Source organism: Chionomys nivalis, chromosome 4 (assembly GCF_950005125.1).
Source record: "Chionomys nivalis chromosome 4, mChiNiv1.1, whole genome shotgun sequence".
Classification (NCBI taxonomy): domain Eukaryota; kingdom Metazoa; phylum Chordata; class Mammalia; order Rodentia; family Cricetidae; genus Chionomys; species Chionomys nivalis.
This window is the reverse complement of record NC_080089.1, coordinates 36876385-36893310: the sequence shown is the minus strand read 5'-3', so window position 1 is coordinate 36893310 and position 16926 is coordinate 36876385. Positions and strand designations below refer to the sequence as shown.

Below are 16926 nucleotides of genomic sequence, written 5' to 3'. Positions count from 1 at the left end.
ATTATTATATTCCTTTAAAAAATACCAATCCAAATCCCACATCCTCCCCTCATCTTACTCCCCTCCCACTCCCTCCACACACCCTCACCTCGCCCACCTCCAATCTTAAGAGAGGCTAAGGCACCCTGCCCTGTGGAAAGTCCAAGGCCCTCCCCACTACATCCAGGTTGAGCAAGGTATACATCCAAAGGAAACAGGATCCCCGAAAGCCAGTATGTGCGATAGACTCCAAGTATTCTTTAAAAAGCCACGGTCACTGGGATTCAGTGATTTCCACTAACCTCCTCACAGTAGAACACAGTTTCGAAGTAAATGCAGATTATATTAACCATTCATGAGACATACACACACCACCACTACTGAGGACACACTGTGTGATAATTATTTAGAAATCCAAATTTAGCAACAAAGCATGTAGTTCTGCCACACCAACCGCAGTAGATTCTGTGTGACAAGTTCCATAGACTGAGGCTTTAGACTCCAAAGGGAGGAGATCTCCTGGAACCGGTTGTGGAACTCTCTAGCCAGAGAGAAATTATTGAGCCGTACTTCTCATGGCAGTTTGTCTGCTTCTACTTCTTTTTAATATTTACAAGATGTTCCTGATAGCCTTGGCGGAGAATAAGCCATCCCCTTGAACTGGGATTACTGGCCATGACCTCTTTTCTTTTTTTTTTTTTTTTTTTTTTTTTTTTTTTTGGTTTTTCGAGACAGGGTTTCTCCGTAGCTTTGGTGCCGGTCCCAGAACTAGCTCTTGTAGATCAGGCTGGCCTCGAACACACAGAGATCCGCCCGCCTCTGCCTCCCGAGTGCTGGGATTAAAGGCGTGCGCCGCCACCACCCTCTTTTCTAAGAGATTCAATGCTTTGCTTCACAATCATTTACATAATTACAAAAATATATTCAACAACATATGAATTTGTATGGCTGTGCATGTGTAGGTGAGGTTGGCTTTGACACTGAGGAATAGAAAGCATTGCTTAAGTAGTTTTAAACTCAACTTCGAGGATTTTTAATAAAACAAAAACTAGATGATAGTTAAGGATTACACATGAAAATTTATGAACTTGATCAGGACCTAAGAGTCATTCATTAACTATAAGTGATTTTTTTTGTACTTGTTTAGTGTCATAATTAATTCTTCGAACTCACTGTTTAGTAACTAAGATGTTATCTGTTTTCGTCATAATTGATTCTTTGAACAAACTGTTCAGGAAATGTAAAACCTGATTGATTTTATGCTTTCCTGTGCCAAATGATTATGATAACTGTTCTTTGTAACTGCTTCACTGAGCACATCTTTTAAGAGTGCAATACCTGTTCTTCTTCTATAAAAACCCTTGTTTGAGAGCTGCAAAATACACTCAGATTCAAACTTCCTCTGTGTTTGTTTCTGTTTGTAACCACCGAATCCTTAACCACCTAGTCTTCAAGAAACCACGTCCCACAAGACCACATACCCGGCTGAGGTGGTCGGTGGCATAATTCTCCAAAATAAATTGAAGTTAGACAGTACAAATACCAGTTGTTAAGAATCAGACTGCAGCAGTTTTTTATTGTTTCTCAATTGAGTCTACAGAAAATTTACAAAACAAAGCAGAATTAATTTCATAACAAAAACACCACTAATATATACCTCAGGTGTCTACCAATATTATACAATAGGTATATGTCATATCACATTTTATTATTCAGTTATGCTTTGTGTGAGTCAGCAGAATTGTTCTTACCTAATTCTTTCTGGAAATATTTACTTCTTGCATACTGTTTCTTTTATTTGAAAATTATGATGTTCCATTTAGTTCTATGAAGAGATGAAGTGACATATGCACTAAATTGTAAAATTTACTCTCTAGTGAAAAAAATGTATTCTTATGATGCATAAGCTTTTTTGATTTCATGGTTAAGCATCCTGTCATTTATTCTGACAAACAATCCATCATTTCTAAAGATAACCTTCAAAAACAGAAACCAATAGAAGACATTGTTCCCACTTTCAGTCTGTTGTCTGGCTTTGAACTTCTCTGATATCCATGATCTACTCTAAGGACAACTATTAAAATGATTATGGCTGCTCTTGTTGTTGTTTATAGATCAGCTTGAGGCTTAATTATCTCTTTGGAGTATTTTTTCTCACTCCTGCTTTTTAGCAATCTACTTTAAGCAACTGTTGGTAGCTGCTTACATGTCTTAATACATCGATACAGTTGAACTCCAACCCAAAGTCAAAGCCATGCAAAAGAAAAAGTCTTAAAAGGCTGTCTCTAAGCATCATGTGGGGAAACAATGATATAAGCAATTCATCAACTGGATGGCATTGACAATTGCTAAGGTTGTGTTATCTGAGGGAATGATCCACTACAACACAGAATCACAAAATCTGTAAAGAGTCAGTCTTGCTTGCCACTGAGCCCAGGGCTCTGCCATTTTTGCTCACAGCTTCATGTCTTCCAAGCCACTGTTCTTATGATGTGATTTTTAACCAGTGTCAGTTTTCAGGTCCCAAACAATACCTTGTCGTGAAACTGGAAACTGTTGGGTCATGATAACACACTCAATCTCTGCCAAGGCAGAGGTATCAGGCTGTCCATGTGGTCACCAGGTATGCACCCTCTTTCAGACTCATCCTGAATGACTCTCTAGCTCTCTCTGTCATTTAACAATTCTCTTTCTTTCCTTCATTCTGTTTGTTCATTTGATGCATGGTGAGTTAAAATTTAGGATCTGTGTTACTAACTATATAACCTAAAACAAGTCAAATCCATAGAACAGAAAAGAATTATAGTAACACTATATTTAAGAATATTACACATTACATTGACATTCAGGAAGATTAGTTATTTGTTTGGTTTGCCATTAGTTGTGGGGAGGCATTCCTAGAAATAAGCAAAAGAAAAAACTAGATTAACACATTTAAATAAAAATTACAGTTGTTTGATATTTGTGCCATAAATACATGTATATGAACATATGTTCATGATATATACATTAAATGTAGTTATATGTATGTACATGTGTGTTAAGAATCAAACAGGAGCATATACTAGCACTCTATCATTAGGCTATAATTTCATCTAAGGTTTCTTTTAAAGAAGTAAATAGACATTTCTTTGAAAGCATCATCCTTGCTATATAACAAAGAGAATAATGACTTTAGACACTATGTATTATTATTGTGTGGTTACTAAAAGTAATGAATATCAATAGATCGGAAAAAAGGACAAATTCCATTGTATTTATGACAAAACATCCTTTTACAAAAAAATCAGTCATTGCTAGTGATATTTAAGAAGTATGAATACAAAATTAGCATAAATTAAGCTTTAATGGTTATAAAAATGGTTAATCATTTCTCCAAGAAAACACATAATGTCATTTTGTAATGATGAGTTACAAAATTCAAAATAAGGAAAATCTTGAAAGGCAATAACTAATACTAAAACCTTTGACAATTTTACCGTGGCCACAGCTTTTGTCATCCATTCTGAAATTATGTGCAATTCTCAAGTATTTTTAAAGAGCTGAAATAGGAAGAACACTACAAATTTCTCTCTGAAAAGAATAACACAATTAAACTTATTAACATTCAACTTCCTGGCTTTCCTTGGTTGTAGAAGTATATAGATACATAGTTGGTAGATATGTCTCAAGATTCAAAATATGTCATCTTGTGTCTCTAGCTTGTACAAAGATGTGTTGTTTCCACATTCAGTACAAGGCCCTAGATCAAAAATATTTTCTTATTGCTAGATAAGAATATCAAGAATTTTTATAGAGCAAAAGGAAGAGAAAGACTTAGGAAAATATAGAAAGAAAGATGAAGAGAAGGAAAGAGAATATTGAAAAGAAGGTGATAAGAAAATAAACTGGAGACAAAGACCCAAATTGGAGACATGGACTATGACAGCTCAGGTGATTGACTCACTGTGAATCTCCTCAGAGTTCTCCTTAGAGCAAGCTTCACATCCTTATTCCTGAGACTGTATATAAAAGGGTTCAATAATGGCAGCAAAAATGTACAAAATACACTGAGAATTTTCCCCTGATCTTCAGACTCATCAGATGATGTTTTGATATGTGTAAGCATACCAAATCCATAGAATAAGGCCACAGTGATTATGTGAGAACTACAGGTGTTCATGGCTTTATACAAACCTTTACCTGATGACAACTGAGTGATATTAAAAAGAATCAAAGCATAGGACATTAAAATGATAACACTAGATGCAATGACTACTGTGCTGACAACAACAGAACTCACAAGCTCATTGGCATAGGTGCTGCTGCAGGAGAGTTGCAGAAGGGGGAAGATATCACACAGATAGTGGTTGATGATGTTAGAATTACAAAAGTGTAGCCTGATCATAAATCCTGTGTGGACAATGGCACCAGCAAACCCCATCAAGTATGAAGCAAGCATCATCAGGGAACATATCCTATGAGACATGATGACCATGTACAAAAGTGGTTGACAGATGGCTGCATAGCGATCATAGGCCATGGCTGTCAACACATAGCACTCAGAGTTGGCAAAAAAGCAGAAGAAAAATAGCTGAGTCATGCATCCTCTAAAGGAGATGGTGTTCTTCTCTGAAACAAAACTCATTAGTGTTTTGGGAGTAAAGACAAAGGAATAACATAAGTCAATAAAGGACAAATTAAAGAGAAAAAAGTACATGGGATTCTGCAGGTTTGAATTCAGGAAAATGAGACTCATTAAACTCAAGTTTTCCAAAATTGTGATGACATAGTTCACCAGAAAGAGGATGAAGAGGGGTAGCTGGAGCTCAGGTTGTTTTGTCAGTCCTGTGAGAATGAATTCGGTCACTGTAGAGTCATTCTCCATAGCCATTTATGTCATCAGCAGCTCTATAAAAACAGAAGTAAATCTTCACATTGGCAAGGAACTGTTTTTAGAGTCCAAAAAGACAACTAGAGCCAGTTATTACAAGTTCATGGTTATTTAAAGCCACTGAACAAAGCATTACTTCCCATTCTTAAGAAATCCCTATTTGGCTCCCTGCAGAGACTCTACTCCCTGCAGACTGCCTCTCTCTTCCTACCCCACCCAGCTTGCATCCAGAACGTTTCTTCCTTCTGCCCCCTTCCTTCTTTGGGCACATAACACCACCTAGCTCAGCCTGTCTGGGCGCTGGGGGCGAATCCTCAGGGTAAACAGGCGGGCAGGAGTTCCTTTGTTTCACTGGCCTACCTGCACCAAGCAAGGTAGGCGCTTTGTTTACCAACTACCCAACCAGCATGGAGATCTGATCTCAGCACCAGGAGAACCATCATTGGGCACGGAGAGCTAATCTTGGCACCAGGAGAGCCATCATTGGGCATGGAGATCTGATAATGTCACCAGGAGAGCCATCACTGGAACAACAGGAGAACCATCACTGGGGAGTACCATCACTGGGAAGGTACAACAGTAGGCAAGGAGACCTGATCCTGTAAAAGAAGATCCATAGGAGAGCATTCGGAGGAAGAGATGGGCAGGCACCAATGCAAGAATTCACCCAAAAATCTGAAAAATAATATGAAACCACCAGAACCCAGCGACCTCACAACAGGAGAACATGAACACCTTAATCATGAAGAAGTAGAAAAAATTGACTTTATGAAAGTGATTGACGCCCTAAACAGCATGTAAAAAATGCCCTTATAGAAATGGATGAGAAGTACAACAGAAAGTTCGAAGAACTGAGTAAATCAGTGAATGATACCCTAGGAAACCAAGGAAAAACAATCAAACAGATAATGGAAACAGTTCAAGTCTTGAAAACTGAAATGGAGGCAAAGAAGAAAACACAAACAGAAGGCTGGCTGGACATGGAAAATCTAGGTAAACGAATAGCGTCTACAGAAACAAGCATAACCAACAGAATACAAGAGATAGAAGAGAGAATCTCAGATTCTGAAGATACCATAGAGAAAATAAACATGCTGATCAAAGAAAACAGCAAGGCCAACAAACTCTCATCACAAAACATTCAGGAAATATGGGACACAATAAAAAGACCAAACCTAAGAATAATAGGAGTAGAAGAAGGGAAAGAAGCGCAGCTCAACGATCCAGAAAATATATTTAATAAAATTATAGAAGAAAACTTTCCCAACCTAAAGAAAGATATACCTACGAAGGTTCAAGAAGCACACAGAACACCGAATAGGCTGGATCAAAAAAATAACATCCCCTCGCCATATAATTATCAAAACACAAAGCATACAGAACAAAGAAAGAATATTAAGAGCTGCAAAGGAAAAAGGCCAAGTTACTTATAAAGGTAAACCTATCAGACTTACACCTGACTTCTCTATGGAAACCATGAAAGCCAGAAGGTCCTGGATAGATGTACTGCAGAAACTAAGAGCAAGCCCAGACTACTATACCCAGCCAAACTTTCATTCACTATAAATAGAGAAAACAAAATTTTCATGGATAAAAACAAATTTAAACAATACGTAGCCACAAATCCAGCCTTACTGAAAGTAATAGAAGGAAAATCACTAACCAAGGAGTCCAGCAATGACCACAATATCTCAGACAACTAGAGACCCTTCACCAGCGCAACTCGAAGAAGGGAAACACACAAAATTTACTACTAAAAAATGACCGGAGTTAACAATCACTGATCATTAATATCACTTAATGTCAATGGACTCAACTCACCTATAAAAAGGCACAGACTAAGAGATTGGATACGAAAACAGGATCCAACATTCTGCTGTTTACAAGAAACACACCTCAACCACAAAGACAGACACCTACTCAGAGTAAAGGGTTGGGATAAGGCTTATCAAGTAAATGGACCTAAGAAACAAGCAGGTGTGGCCATACTAATTTCTAACAAAGTTGACTTCAAACTTAAATCATTCAGAAGAGATGGAGAGGGACATTTTCTACTCATAACAGGAACAATTCATCAGGATGAAGTCTCAATCCTGAATATCTATGCCCCTAATATAAAAGCACCCACGTACGTAAAAGAAACATTGCTAAAACTCAAGGCAGCAATCAAACCCCACACATTAATAGTAGGAGACTTTAACACTCCTCTCTCACCAATGGACATGTCAATTAGACAGAAACCTAACAGAGAAATAAGAGAATTAATGGAGGTAATGAATCAAATGGACTTAACAGACATCTATAGAATATTCCACCCAAATAGGAAAGAATATACCTTCTTCTCTGCAGCCCATGGAACCTTCTCAAAAATTGACCACATACTTGGTAACAAAGCAAACATCCAGAGTTACAAAAAAATATCTGTAACCATCTGTATCTTATCAGATCACCATGGATTAAAGCTAGAATTCAACAACAATGCTACCCCCAGAAAGCCTACAAACTCATGGAAACTGAACAGTCAACTACTGAACCATACCTGGATTAAGGAAGAAATAAAGAAAGAAATTAAAGTCTTCCATGAATTCAATGAAAATAAAGAAACAACATACTCAAACCTATGGGACACTATGAAAGCAGTCCTGAGAGGAAAGTTCATAGCACTAAGTGCCCACTTAAAGAAAACAGAGAAAGCACACATTGGAGACTTAACAGCCCACCTGAAAGCTTTAGAAAAAAAAGAAGCAGACTCACCTAGAAGGGGTAGAAGACTGGAAATAATCAAACTAAGGGCTGAAATCAACAAAATAGAAACACAGAAAACAATTGAAAGAATCAATGAATCAAAAAGCTGGTTCCTGGAGAAAATCCACAAGACTGATAAACCCCTATCCAAACTAATCAAACGGCAGAGAGAGAATTTGCAAATTAATAAAATCAGAAATTAAAAGGGGGACATAACCACAGACATAGAGGAAATTCAGAGAATCATTAGATCTTACTACAAAAGCCTGTATGCCACAAAACTGGAAAATGTAAAAGAAATGGATACTTTTTTAGATGAATACCATATACCAAAGTTAAACCAGGACCAGGTAAACAACCTAAATAGACCTGTGAGTCGCAAAGAATTAGAAGCTGTTATCAAAAACCTCCCTTCCAAAAAAAGTCCAGGACCAGATGGTTTCAATGCGGAATTCTACCAGAACTTCAAAGAAGACCTAATACCTATACTCCTAAATGTATTTCACAATATAGAAACAGAAGAGTCATTGCCAAATTCCTTTTATGAAGCTACAGTAACTCTGATACCAAAACCACACAAAGACTCAACCAAGAAAGAGAATTACAGACCAATCTCACTCATGAACATCGACGCAAAAATCCTCAACAAAATACTGGCAAACCGAATCCAAGAACACATTAGAAAAATTATCCATTATGATCAAGTAGGTTTCATCCCAGAGATGCAGGACTGGTTTAACATATGCAAATCTATCAATGTAATCCATCATATAAATAAATTGAAAGAAAAAAACATATGATAGTTTCATTAGATGCTGAAAAAGCATTTGACAAAATTCAACATCCCTTTATGATAAAAGTCTTGGAGAGATTAGGGATACAAGGGTCATACCTAAATATAATTAAAGCTATTTACAGCAAGCCGACAGCTAACATCAAATTAAATGGAGAGAAACTTAAAGCCATCCCACTAAAATCAGGAACATGCCAAGGCTGTCCACTCTCCCCATACCTCTTCAATATAGTTCTTGAAGTCTTAGCAATAGCAATAAGACAACATAAGGGGATCAAGGGGATCGATTTGGAAAGGAAGAAGTTAAACTTGCGTTATTTGCAGATGATATGATAGTGTACTTAAGCGACCCCAAAAACTCCACCAAAGAACTTCTACAGCTGATAAATACCTTTAGTAATGTGACAGGATACAAGATCAACTCCAAAAAATCAGTCGCCCTCTTATACACAAAGGATATGGAAACAGAGAGGGAAATAAGAGAATCATCACCTTTCACGATAGCCACAAACACCGTAAAATATCTTGGGGTAACTCTAACCAAGGAAGTGAAAGATCTATTTGACAAGAACTTTAAGTCTTTGAAGAAAGAAATTGAAGAGGATACCAGAAAATGGAAGGCTCTCCCTTGCTCTTGAATTGGGAGGATCAACATAGTAAAAATGGCAATTCTACCAAAGGCAATCTATAGATTCAATGCAATCCCCATCAAGGTCCCATCAAAATTCTTCACAGATCTTGAGAGGACAATAATCAACTTTATATGGAAAAACAAAAAACCCAGGATAGCCAAAACAATCTTATATAACAAAGGAACTTCTGGAGGCATTACCATCCCTGACTTCAAACTCTATTACAGAGCTACAGTAATGAAAACAGCGTGGTACTGGCATAAAAACAGAGAAGTCGACCAATGGAATCATATAGAAGACCCGGATTTTAACCCACAAACCTATGAACACCTCATTTTCGATAAAGGAGCTAAAAGTGTACAATGGAAGAAAGAAAGCATCTTCAACAAATGGTGCTGGCACAACTGGATGTCAACCTGTAGAAGAATGAAAATAGACCTATATCTATCACCATGCACAAAACTCAAGTCCAAATGGATCAAAGACCTCAATATCAATCTGCACACACTCAACCTGATAGAAGAGAAAATGGGAAGTACCCTACAACATATGGGCACAGGAGATCGCTTCCTATGTATAACCCCAGCAGCACAGACATTAAGGGAAACATTGAATAAATGGGACCTCCTGAAACTGAGAAGCTTCTGTAAAGCAAAGGACACTGTCACTAAGACAAAAAGGCACCCTACTGACTGGGAGAAGATCTTCACCAACCCTGCAACAGACAAAGGTCTGATCTCCAAAATATATAAAGAACTCAAGAAACTAGACCTTAAAATGATAATTAACCCAATTAAAAAATGGGGCACTGAACTGAACAGAGAATTCTCAACAGAAGAAGTTCGAATGGCCAAAAGATACTTAAGGTCATGCTCAACCTCCTTAGCGATCAGAGAAATGCAAATCAAAACAACTTTGAGATATCATCTTACACCTGTCAGAATGGCTAAAATCAAAAACACCAAGGATAGCCTTTGCTGGAGAGGTTGTGGAGAAAGGGGTACCCTTATCCATTGCTGGTGGGACTGCAAACTTGTGCAACCACTTTGGAAATCAGTGTGGCGGTTTCTCAGAAAAATTGGGATCAACCTACCCCTGGACCCAGTAATACCACTCTTGGGAATATACCCAAGAGATCCCTTATCATATGACAAAAGCATTTGTTCAACTATGTTCACAGAAGCATTATTTGTAATAGCCAGAACCTGGAAGCATCCTAGGTGTCCCTCAATGGAAGAATGGATGAAGAATGTGTGGAATATATACATATTAGAGTACTACTCTGCAGTAAAAAAACAATGACTTCTCGAATTTTGCATGCAAATGGATGGAAATAGAAAATACTATCCTGAGTGAGGTAACCCAGACCCAAAAAGAAGATCATGGGATGTACTCACTCATAATTGGTTTCTAGCCATGGATAGGGAGCCACTGAGTCTATAATTTGTGGTCCTAAAGAAGCTAAACAAGGGGGCAAACCCAAGGAAAAACATATAGTTATCCTCCTGGCTATGGGAAATAGACAAGATTGCCGGGCAAAAAATTGGAATCTTGGGGGTAGGGTGGGATGGGGGTAAGGGGAGATGGAGAGAGAAAAGTGTGAAGGAGAGGATGAGGGGAACTTGGGGAAACGGGATGATTGGGGATATAGGAAGGTTGGATAGGGGAGCAGGGAAACTCATATCTTAGTTAAGGGAGCCACCTAAGGGTTGGCAAGAGACTTGAACTTGGAGTGGCTACCCGATGCCCAGGGCAATGTCCCCAGTTAGTTCCTTGGGCACCTGAGGATATGGAACCTGAAGTGAACCTATTCTATAGCCATACTGATGAATATCTTGCATATCACCATAGAACCTTCATCTAGCAATGGATGGAGATAGAGACAGAGACACACACTGGAGCACCGGACTGAGCTCCCAAGGTCCTAATGAGGAGCAGAAAGAGGGAGAACATGTACAACGAACTCAGGACCACGAGGGGTGCACCCACCCACTGAGACAGTGGGGCCGATCTATTGGGAGCTCACCAAGGCCAGCTGGACTGTGACTGAAAAAGCATGGGATAAGACCAGACTCTCTGAACATGGCGGACAATGAGAGCTGACGAGAGGCCAAGAACAATGGCATGGGGTTTTGATCCTACTTCAGGTTCTGGCTTTGTGGGAGCCTACACAGTTTGGATATTCACCTTCCTAGATCTGGATGGAGGGGGGAGGACCTTGGACTTTCCACAGGGCAGGGAACCCTGACTGCTCCTGGGACTGCAGAGGGAGGAGAAGAGGAGTGGGGGGAGGGGGAGAGGGGCAGGAGGAGGGGGAGGGAAATGGGAGGCGGTGAGGAGGCGGAAATTTTTTTTTCAATAAAAAAATAAATAAATAAATAAATAAATAAATAAATAAATCCCTATTTATTCTTTTCCTGGTCTTGAAAAAAATCTACTCTGATTAAACACTGACACAGCTCCTAAAGTCTCTAAATTACCATTTTCTCCTATCTCTCTAGTTTTCATCAAAGATTAGAAATGGAAAGAATACAAACCATCACTGTCTTCTGAACCTATGATTTACAGTGCTTAGAGTTTTTAGAGGTGTTATTAAGATAAAGACGATTGATGAAATGCTAACCCATGTTTACCTGAATATGTCACTGCTCTTGAACCACCCTGGTCCCACTTCAATATCCTAAGACATGAAGAGATATGCTAGCTATCAATACAAAATTAGCTCTGACCTCCTAAAATATTTATGACAAGGATATGACATGATTTCAATTTAAGAATTTCTCTTTAAAATACTTTTTATTTACACAGAAAAATAACAATCTCATATGTTCATACAATACATCATTTCTTTCAAGTGAGACTCATACATATATTCTAGGAAAATATAATAGACATTGTATTCATTAGGGTTCTCTAGACTCACAGTACTCATATTGTAAAACTTTATTGAAATGACTTACAGGCTGCAGTCCAACAATGTTAGTTATAAATGGAAAATATAAGAATCTAGTACCTGCTAAGGCAGACAAGGCTGGGTGTCTCAACTAGTCTGCTGCGATCCCAAAAAAGGAATGGATGAACTGTTGAGGTTAAGACAAAAATGCGAAAATCAAACCCTTCTTTATTTCATTGTCCTTCTACAGGCCCAGATTAAAGGCATACCTGCCAGCCTCAATATCTAGATTAAAGGCACATAGCTTCCTGCCTCAAGATCTGTAACACAAGTGTGCTCTCCATTTCTGGATTATAGTTTGCTCTACTTATAATCAAGTTGAAAACCAAGAACAGCCATCAGAGAAGCATAGAAAATTATTCTGTCCTTGATGCCATCTCTGAGGCTGAGTGAGTTGCTTAATGAAAAAAAAAAAAAAACAGAACTGGTGTTTACACCATATAGTATGGATATAAACACTCTCTCTCTTTGAGATTCAAAGTCCTGTTTATTGCACAATTTTCCACAAGGAATACCTAGTTCCCTGAGCAGTGTTGCGTTGTTCCCTTTAGAATTCTACTCATTAATCCCTGCACAACTCAGCAAGAGTAAACTCCAGAGACATATAAACTTGTCATTTTTTGTAATTTTCTACAAATCCTAGCATTTGCATCAGTAACTACATAGTTCATAGATGAAAACTACAAAAGAAGGTTGAGGGAAGAGGAATGGGCTCTCAAGAATATATGAGATTCTATGAAAGCAGTGCTAAGAGGAAAGTTCATAGCATTAAGTGCCCACTTAAAGAAAACAGAGAAAGCACACATTGGAGACTTAATAGGCCACCTGAAAGCTTTAGAAAAAAAAAGAAGCAGACTCACCTAGGAGAAATAGACTGGAAATAATCAAATTGAGGGCTGAAATCAACAAAATAGAAACACAGAAAACAATCCAAAGAATCAATGAAACAAAAAGCTGGTTCTTGGAGAAAATCAATAAGATTGATGAACAACTATCCAAACTAATCAAACGGCGGAGAGAGAATACGCAAATTAACAAAATCAGAAACGAAAAGGGAGACATAACCACAGACACAGAGGAAATTCAGAGAATCATTAGATCTTACTACAAAAACCTGTATGCCACAAAATTGGAAAATGTAAAAGAAATGGACACTTTTTTAGATAAGTACCATATACCAAAGTTAAACCAGGACCAGGTGAACAAACTAAATAGACCTGTTAGTCGCGAAGAATTAGAAGTTATAAAAAACCTCCCCACCAAAAAAAGCCCAGGTCCAGACGGCTACAATGCAGAATTCTACCAGAACTTCCAAGAAGACCTAATACCTATACTCCTTAATGTATGTCACAATATAGAAACAGAGAAGTCATTGCCAAATTCCTTTTATGAAGCTGCAGTTACTCTGATACCAAAACCACACAAAGACCCAACCAAGAAAGAGAACTACAGGCCAATCTCACTCATGAACATCGACGCAAAAATACTCAATAAAATACTGGCAAACCGAATCCAAGAACACATTAGAAAAATTATCCATTATGATCAAGTAGGCTTCATCCCAGAGATGCAGGGCTGGTTCAACATACGAAAATCTATCAATGTAATCCATCATATAAATAAACTGAAAGAAAAAAACCATATGATCATTTCATTAGATGCTGAAAAAGCATTTGACAAAATTCAACATCCCTTTATGATAAAGGTCTTAGAGAGATTAGGAATACAAGGGTCGTACCTAAGTATAATAAAAGCTATTTATAGCAAGCCGTCAGCTAACATCAAATTAAATGGAGAGAAACTCAAAGCTATTCCACTAAAATCAGGAACACGACAAGGCTGTCCACTCTCTCCATACTTCTTTAATATAGTGATTGAAATTCTAGCAATAGCAATAACACAACATAAGGGGATCAAAGGGATTCAAATTGGAAAGGAAGAAGTTAATCTTTCATTATTTGCAGACGATATGATAGTGTATATAAGTGACCCCAAAAACTCCAGCAAAGAACTCCTTCAGCTGATAAACACCTTTAGTAGCGTTACAGGATACAAGATCAATTCCAAAAAATCAGTTGCCCTCCTATAAACAAAGGATAAGGAGGCAGAGATGGAAATCAGAGGAGCATCACCCTTCATGATAGCCACAAATAGCATAAAATATCTAGGGGTAACTCTAACCAAGGAAGTGAAGGATCTATTTGACAAGAACTTTAAGTCTATGAAGAAAGAAATTGAGGAGGATACCAGAAAATGGAAGGATCTCCCTTGCTCTTGGATTGGGAGGATTAACATAGTAAAAATGGCAATTCTACCAAGGGCAATTTATAGATTCAATGCAATCCCCATTAAAATCCCATCAAAATTCTTCACAGATCTTGAGAGGACAATAATCAACTTTATATGGAGAAACAAAAAACCCAGGATAGCCAAAACAATCTTATATAATAAAGGATCGTCTGGAGGCATTACCATCCCTGACTTCAAACTCTATTACAGAGCTTCAGTATTGAAAACAGCTTAGTATTGGCATAAAAACAGAGAAGTCGATCAATGGAACCGAGTAGAAGACCCTGATTTTAACCCACAAACATATGAACACCTAATTTTTGATAAAGGAGCTAAAAGTATTCAATGGAAAAAAGAGAGCATCTTCAACAAATGGTGCTGGCAGAACTGGTTGTCAACATGTAGAAGAATGAAAATAGATCCATATCTATCACCATGCACAAAACTCAAGTCCAAATGGATTAAAGACCTCAATATTAGTCTGAACACACTGATCCTGATAGAAGAAAAAGTGGGAAGTACTCTACAACATATGGGTACAGGAGATCACTTCCTACATTTATCCCTAGCAGCACAGACATTAAGGACATCATTGAATAAATGGGACCTCCTGAAACTGAGTAGCTTCTGTAAAGCAAAGGACACTGTCACTAAGACAAAAAGGCAACCCACTGACTGGGAGAAGATCTTCACCAACCCTGCAACAGACAAAGGTCTGATCTCCAAAATATATAAAGAACTCAAGAAACTAGACTTTAAAATGCTAATTAACCCAATAAAAAAATGGGGCACTGAACTGAACAGAGAATTCTCAACAGAAGAAATTCAAATGACCAAAAGACACTTAAGGTCATGCTCAACCTCCTTAGCGATAAGGGAAATGCAAATTAAAACAACTTTGAGATACCATCTTACACCTGTCAGAATGGCTAAAATCAAAAACACCAATGATAGCCTTTGCTGGAGAGGTTGTGGAGAAAGGGGCACACTCATTCATTGCTGGTGGGATTGCAAACTTGTGCAACCACTTTGGAATTCAGTGTGGCGATTTCTCAGGAAATTTGGGATCAACCTACCCCAAGATCCAGTAATACCACTATTGGGAATATACCCAAGAGATGCCCCATCAAATGACAAAAGTATCTGTTCAACTATGTTCATAGCATCATTGTTTGTAATAGCCAGAACCTGGAAACAACCTAGATGCCCTTCAATGGAGGAATGGATGAAGAAAGTGTGGAATATATACATATTAGAGTACTACTCAGCGGTAAAAAAACAATGACTTCTCGAATTTTGCGTGCAAATGGATGGAAATAGAAAACACTATCCTGAGTGAGGTATCCCAGACCCAAAAAGAGGAACATGGGATGTACTCACTCATAATCGGTTTCTAGCCATAAATAAAGGACATTGAGCATATAATTTGTGATCCTAGAAAAGCTAAATAAGAAAGTGAACCCAAAGAAAATCGTATAGTCATCCACCTGGAGAGGGGAAGTAGACAAGATTGCAGGGCAAAAACTGGGAACTTGCTGGTGAGGTGGCATGGGGTAAAGGAGAAATTGGATGAGAAACATGAGAAGGGGAGGATGGGAGGAGCTCGGGGGATTGGGATGGTTGGGATATAGGAAGGGAGGATACGGGAGCAGCGAAGTATATATCCTAACTAAGGGAGTCATCTTAGGGTTGGCAAGAGACTTGACTCTAGAGGGGTTCGCAGGTGTCCAGGGAGATGTCCCCAGCTGGTACCTTGGGCAACTGAGGAGAGGGAACCTGAAATGATCCTATCTTATACTGATGAATATCTTACATATCACCTTAGAACCTTCATCTAGCGATGGATCGAGGTAGAGACAGAGACTCAATTTGGAGCAACGGTCTGAGCTCTTAAGGCCCAAATGAGGAGCAGAAGGAGGGAGAACATGAGCAAGGAAATCAGGACCACGAGGGATGCACCCACCCACTGTGACAGTGGAACTGATTTATTGGGAGCCCACCAAGGCCAGCTGGTCTGGGACTGAATAAGCATGGGTTGAAACTGGACTCTCTGAGCATGGCGGACAATAAAGGCTGATGAGAAGTCAAGGACAATGGCACTAGGTTTCGAGCCTAATACATGAACTGGCTTTGTGGGAGCTTAGCCTGTTTAGACGCTCACCTTCCTGGACGTAGATAGAAGACCTTCGTCTTCCCACAGGGCAGAGTATTTGGACTGCTCTTCAGTATCCAGAGGGAGGGGGAATGGTGTGGGGGGAGGAGAAGAGGAGTGGGGATAGAGGGGGGGAGTGGGGGGATGGGGCAATATTTGTGAGGAGGGGAGGGAAATGGGAAACGGGGAGCAGGTGGAAATTTTAATTAAAAAAGAATAAGAAAAGAATATATGAGATTAAATTTGGATTTTGTTTCTTAATAATGAAACTATATACCAAAGTTCTAATTTTATTTACATATCCATATTTGTATATATGTCTATATAATATTGCTCATAAGAGAGGGTCTAAGATATGGTCCAGTAGTAGAAACATTACTTTGCATACACAAGTCTGTTGTGAGACCATTATTTGTACCCTGTCAATTATATGTTAATAAAATGATGTTTGACCAGTAGCCAGGCAGGAAGTATAGGTGGGAAAAACCAGACAGGAAGTAGAGTTGAGTC

At 38.5% G+C, this 16926-nt stretch overlaps 1 pseudogene; it reads right to left on the bottom strand.

Moving 5' to 3' along the window:
- Positions 1 to 3898: 3898 nt before the first annotated feature.
- LOC130872726 (olfactory receptor 143-like) lies at positions 3899 to 4873 on the bottom strand (annotated as a pseudogene).
- Between the last annotated feature and the right edge of the window lie 12053 nt (positions 4874 to 16926).